A 6,676-nucleotide genomic window follows, 5' to 3' on the forward strand; every position below is an offset into this window, starting at 1 on the left:
TCTATTACAATAAGGTATATACAAATCTATTACTGTAGAGTATAACAAATAGCCACTATTGATACTCAGTCTCTTCTGTCTTGACGATGGGACCACATGGTCTAACCCTGCAGACTGATCTATGGAACCACATGGTCTAACCCTGCAGACTGATCTATGGGACCACATGGTCTAACCCTGCAGACTGATCTATGGGAACACATGGTCTAACCCTGCAGACTGATTAATTGAAGATTTGTGTGAAGGAGTGTCAAACAGGTGCTTTGGTGATTTCATACTGATGTAGGTAGTTTCTAATAGTTAGGAACAGATGCTTTCTGTTTCCCAGACAGCAACCCAACATTGAATAAATATTGATTTTCCATCTGAATCATCATTATGGTTGATATTGAAATTTCAATGCAAAATAAATGTTGAATCACCATTACCATATCGATGCAACCTGACGTTATTAATGTTGATGGCAACAACATTGGAACAACATTGATCTATAGTTATCTTTATGATTGATTAAGCATTGATATTTGGTTTACTGGGCGATATTGCCAATGTGTCGAAAAGTCATTGATTTAGAGTTGACCGGGAAACGACCTGTTGTTGAAAAGCCATCGAAATATAGTTGACCGGGAAATATGATTGAAAATGCATTGATATATAGTTGACCGGGAAATATGATTGAAAATGCATTTATATATAGTTGACCGGGAAATATGATTGAAAATGCATTGATTTTTGATTGACCGGGAGATCATTGGGTGGTAGACCAACGTACTGCACCGGACACATCTCATTTCTGGACTCTTGGGGCGAATATGATCAGGTAAGCTTGCTTAATATGTAATGTTCGATATGAATGAATTGTACTAAATCAAATACTGTTACTCGTTAACATGATGGTTAGTGTCCATCATGCTTTTGGATTCTGCATCCGACAACTTTTAAAAATAGCTAATGTTAGCTAGCATTAACTAACGTTAGCTAGCGTTAGCTAACAGTAACTAGTCTTAGAATATGATAAAGATGAAGTTGTAAATGTTTTGGCAAGGACATTATTGGATATGACTGAATTTCCATTTGTAGTTGCATTATAGCTTTTGGTTTTTGCTGAGGACAACTTTTAGAATTCGGTCATGTTAGCTAATGCTAGCTAATGTTAGCGAGCGCTAGTCTTAGCATAAAAATCCATTTTGAACTGATGTTTGGCAAGGATGTGACAGTATTTGTTGCTCTAATTGGTTGTAATGTGTTTGTAGAGAGGAAAATGCCAGGCGGAAAGGGAAGAAAAGAAAGATCACCTGCAGGAGGGTAAAAGTAAAAGGTAACCTTCAATTTTGAAAAGTGATTTGAATGTAGGGAAAACATGATAGGCTAGCCTACAACACTGGATAAATTGCCTTATATCCGATCATTGAAAAATACTAGGTCTAGTGAATTTGTTTCCAAGTGTGCATATGTGGGTGTTCTGTTTAACTTTAAGGCAAATTATTTCGCATTGTGCTTGTATTTTCTGTTTTAGATGCTCTTACACAGCAGATGGGGACAGCTGCCGTCACCCAATTTACTTTTGCCCAGGCTGTGCAACAGTCGCTGCGCTATGCGTCAGACCGGGCAGGATGGACTGGACGACAAACCAGTCAGAGGGCCATGAACTGTAAATATGCTAAAGAGGACAAATAATGGAATAAGAGGCTAATAAAATGAATTTGTTTTTACCTTAAACAGTGTGGTGTGGTCAGTGTTTTAGGCTAGGCTATAGGCATACAAGCTTTCAAATGTTCCATCACTTTTTAACATCCTGGCTGTAGATAAAGCAGGATATTCATTATAGGCTATTTAATTTAGGGCATTACATTTTCGTATACCTAGCAATTTTCTATGGCTTAATAATGATTGAAATTCCATTGAAATCACGTTGATCCTTAGTTCAGTTGAAATTTCAACATTGTTTCAATATTCCTGATAATTGAAATACCATTGAAATTCCGTTGATCTATGGACAGGATTTCAACGTTGTTTCTATATTAAAACAGGGTGCAAAATGATGTAGAATCAACATCAGAATTTGATGTTGTTTCAATGACTTAATGTTGACAACGGAATGTTGATTTAACATAGTTTCAATGTTCAAAGACTGTTTGCTATCTGGGTTAGCTAAAACAATGGAGTTTGGACTGCTTGAATGACATCCGTGTTAACTGTTGTGCAAAAGGGTGGGAAAATGTGTCAATTCAATGAGAAAGGGTTAAAGGGGTGATAGAATGCAAAACCGATTTTACCCTGTCATAGTTGAATAACGACAGTTCGGTGGGTAAATAGGACATACATAGAAGCTCAAAGTCCCACTGACACCCCTTTACTATGAAAATTTCATATTTTGAAACTGCCGCTGAAAACGGGCGAATCCCAACAAAGCTGGAAGTTGACGTCAACCTCCCAAAAACCGGAACCTTTGTCAGCCCAGCAAAGTCACCGGTTTTTGGATAATGGACTACTAAACGCTGGTGCTCTGACAGAGCTCCAGGGCTTGCAGCTCCCCTCTTCCTGCTAGCTAAATGCCGGTGTGTGTGAGTGAGAGCACGGTCAGCGAGCTTGTTACGCCAGCAATCTGTTACCACAGGTTCCAGTTAATCTTTTAATGTGTGTAATTATAATGTGTTGAGTTATTTAAACAAACTATTGGGGAAATAACCGCGCCGCTTGTCGGGCGAGTCTCATTGATAGAGCCTGGGCGGCGGATGTAGCTCTATCAATGAGAGCTAGCTAACCTCCTCTTAGAATTCCTCTGGACTTCACAAATATTCATTATCTTGAAATCGGACACCGTTGTTAGCTTTATAAAACCTTTAGGGAGATGTTGTATAAAGTGGCGCGAAATTCAAACTGTAAATATACTCAAATTAAGGCGAAAAGGAAGCTAACTATCCGTGATTTGTAGCTAGGATTGAAGGGACAGTCACAGCTAACGAAACACCTAGTCTTCACAAATATTCATTAACTTGAAATCGGACACCGTTGTTAGCTTTATAAGACATATAGTTAGATTTTGTGTAAGTGGTGTGACGAAATTCAAACTGTAAATATAATCGAATTAGGCGAAAAGGAAGCTAACTATCCGTGGTTTGTAGCTACACATAGCTAGGATTGAAGGGACAGTCGCAGCTAACGAAACACTTTGTCTTCACAAATATTCATTAACTTGAAATCGGACACCGTTGTTAGCTTTATAAGACATATAGTTAGATTTTGTGTAAGTGGCGTGACGAAATTCAAACTGTAAATATAATCGAATTAAGGCGAAAAGGAAGCTAGCTAACTATCCGTGGTTTGTAGCTACACATAGCTAGGATTGAAGGGACAGTCGCAGCTAACGAAACACTTTGTCTTCACGAATATTCATTAAATTGAAATCGGACACCGTTGTTAGCTTTATAAGATATATAGTTAGATTTTGTGTAAGTGGCGTGACGAAATTCAAACTCTAAATATAATCGAATTAAGGCGAAAAGGAAGCTAACTATCCGTGGTTTGTAGCTACACATAGCTAGGATTGAAGGGACAGTCGCAGCTAACGAACACCTAGTTTTCACAAATATTCATTAAATTGAAATCGGACACCGTTGTTTGGTTTATAAGACATATAGTTAGATGTTGTGTAAGTGGCGGTGCGAAATTCAAACTGTAAATATAATCGAATTAAAGGCGAAAGGAAGCTAACTATCCGTGGTTTGTAGCTACACATAGCTAGGATTGAAGGGACAGTCACAGTTAACAAAACACTTTGTCTTCACAAATATTCATTAACTTGAAATCGGACACCGTTGTTAGCTTTATAAGACCTTTAATTAGATTTTGTATAAGTGGCGTGACATGTGTGTAACATGTGGTAACAGATTGCTGGTGTAACAAGCTCGCGGCTGGCCCGCTCTCACTCTAGCACGGGCCATTTAGCTAGCAGGAAGAGGGGAGTTGAAGGCCCTGGATCTCTGTCAGGGCAGCGGTGTTGGTAGTCCCTGCTGTGGGCTGCAGCCGTGACCGAGCTCAAGTATCTCATAGCAGGCCTTGGTCTGTGAAGGAAGGCAGGCCCGGGCGAAGAGGCAGCACCGGCGGCTGAACTCCGACACACAGTCTTACCAAATTTGCAATTAGCCATCAATTTTTCGTAAACGGCCCATATTTGAGCTTTATATAGTTGATTTCTCGCTTAAAAAAGTATCAGAAGTGAATTTAATAACGAAATAGCCCGATAAACAATGTATAACTTTGCAGTGTCTGAAATATGAGAGTCTCCCATGTGTTTCTATGTAGTTTGCTCAAACCAATCAGCGCGTAGCTCATTCTGAATATTCATGAGCATACCATATTTGGAAGAAAAGCTCTTGTTCCAAATAGAGCCATATTCACAGGGTAGTTAAGGGCCTAATAAAATATCATTCGGGCAATTTTCAGCCCAACCAATGTTACATACCCCATTAGGAGACCTTAAGGAACAGTGTAAAATACCCTATATAATCATTCTATCACCCCTTTAACACATTTGCAAGACGTGTCTTCTGCTCTGCTGAGACAGTCATTCATGTCAGTCATGTCATGTCATCTGATGAAAACCGAGTGGATCCCAGTTTCTTTAAAGGGGTGATAGAATGCAAAACCGATTTTACCCTGTCATAGTTGAATAACGACAATTCGGTGGGTAAATAGGACATACATATAAGCTCAAAATCCCATTGACACCCCTTTACTATGAAAATCTCATATTTTGAAACTGCCGCTGAAAACGGGCGAATCTCAACAAAGCTAGTTGCTTGCATAAGCATCTCAAAATCCGGAACCTTTGTCACAGCCGTGCGTGTATTAAGAGAACGGTCACGCAACCAACATTTACATAGGCTAAACAACTGACCTGAGATCAGTTAGTCTTCTGAATCTAATTTTGTCCGACTGTGTGTCGGACTTCAGAGGCCGGTGCTGCCTGTGTTGCTGCCTCGCCGCCCGGCCTGCATTCCTTCACAGACCCCGGCCTGGTGTGAGCTCGATTGAGCTCCGTCACGACTGGCAGCCCACGGCACTCCATACCTGCGCAAAGTCACCATTTTGGGCTAATGAACTACGAAACGCCGCTGCTCTGACAGAGCTCCAGGGCCTGCAACTCCCCTCTTCCTGCTAGCTAAATGCCCGGTGTATGTGAGTGAAAGCGCGGTCAGCAAGCTTGTTACGCCAGCATTCTCTTACCACAGGTTCCAGTTACTCTTTTAATGTGTGTAATTATAATGTGTTGAGTTATTTAAACAAACGATTGGGGAAATAAATGCCGCTTGTCCGTGAGTCTCATTGATAGAGCCTGCGGCTGGATGGAGCTCTATCAATGAGAGCTAGCTAGCCTCCTCTTAGAATTCCTCTGGAATTCACAAAAATTCATTAACTTGAAATCGGACACCGTTGTTAGCTTAATAAAACATTTAGTTAGATGTTGTATATGTGGCGTGACGAAATTCAAACTGTAAATATACTCGAATTACGACCAAAAATGAAGCTAACTAGCCGCAATCTGTACGCATAGGATTGAAGGGACAGTCGCAGCTAACGAAACCCTTACAGCTCACAAATATTCATTAATTTGAAATCGGACACCGTTGTTAGCTTAATAAAACATTTAGTTGGATGTTGTATAAGTGGCGTGACGAAATTCAACCTGTAAATATACTCGAATTACGACCAAAAATGAAGCTAACTAGCCGCAATCTGTACACATAGGATTGAAAGGACAGTCACAGCTAACGAAACCCTTACAGCTCACAAATATTCATTAACTTGAAATCGGACACCGTTGTTAGCTTAATAAAACATTTAGTTGGATGTTGTATAAGTGGTGTGACGAAATTCAACCTGTAAATATACTCGAATTACGACCAAAAATTAAGCTAACTAGCCGCAATCTGTACACATAGGATTGAAGGGACAGTCGCAGCTAATGGAACCCTTACAGCTCAAAAATATTCATTAACTTGAAATCGGACACCGTTGTTAGCTTAATAAAACATTTAGTTGGATGTTGTATAAGTGGCGTGACGAAATTCAACCTGTAAATATACTCGAATTACGACCAAAAATGAAGCTAACTAGCCGCAATCTGTACACATAGGATTGAAAGGACAGTCACAGCTAACGAAACCCTTACAGCTCACAAATATTCATTAACTTGAAATCGGACACCGTTGTTAGCTTAATAAAACATTTAGTTGGATGTTGTATAAGTGGTGTGACGAAATTCAACCTGTAAATATACTCGAATTACGACCAAAAATTAAGCTAACTAGCCGCAATCTGTACACATAGGATTGAAGGGACAGTCGCAGCTAACGAAACCCTTACAGCTCACAAATATTCATTAATTTGAAATCGGACACCGTTGTTAGCTTAATAAAACATTTAGTTGGATGTTGTATAAAGTGCGTGGCGCGAAATTCAACCTGTAAATATACTCGAATTACGACCCAAAAATGAAGCTAACTAGCCGCAATCTGTACACATAGGATTGAAAGGACAGTCACAGCTAACGAAACCCTTACAGCTCACAAATATTCATTAACTTGAAATCGGACACCGTTGTTAGCTTAATAAAACATTTAGTTGGATGTTGTATAAGTGGTGTGACGAAATTCAACCTGTAAATATACTC

Source organism: Perca fluviatilis, chromosome 8, assembly GCF_010015445.1.
Source record: "Perca fluviatilis chromosome 8, GENO_Pfluv_1.0, whole genome shotgun sequence".
Taxonomy (NCBI): Eukaryota; Metazoa; Chordata; class Actinopteri; order Perciformes; family Percidae; genus Perca; species Perca fluviatilis.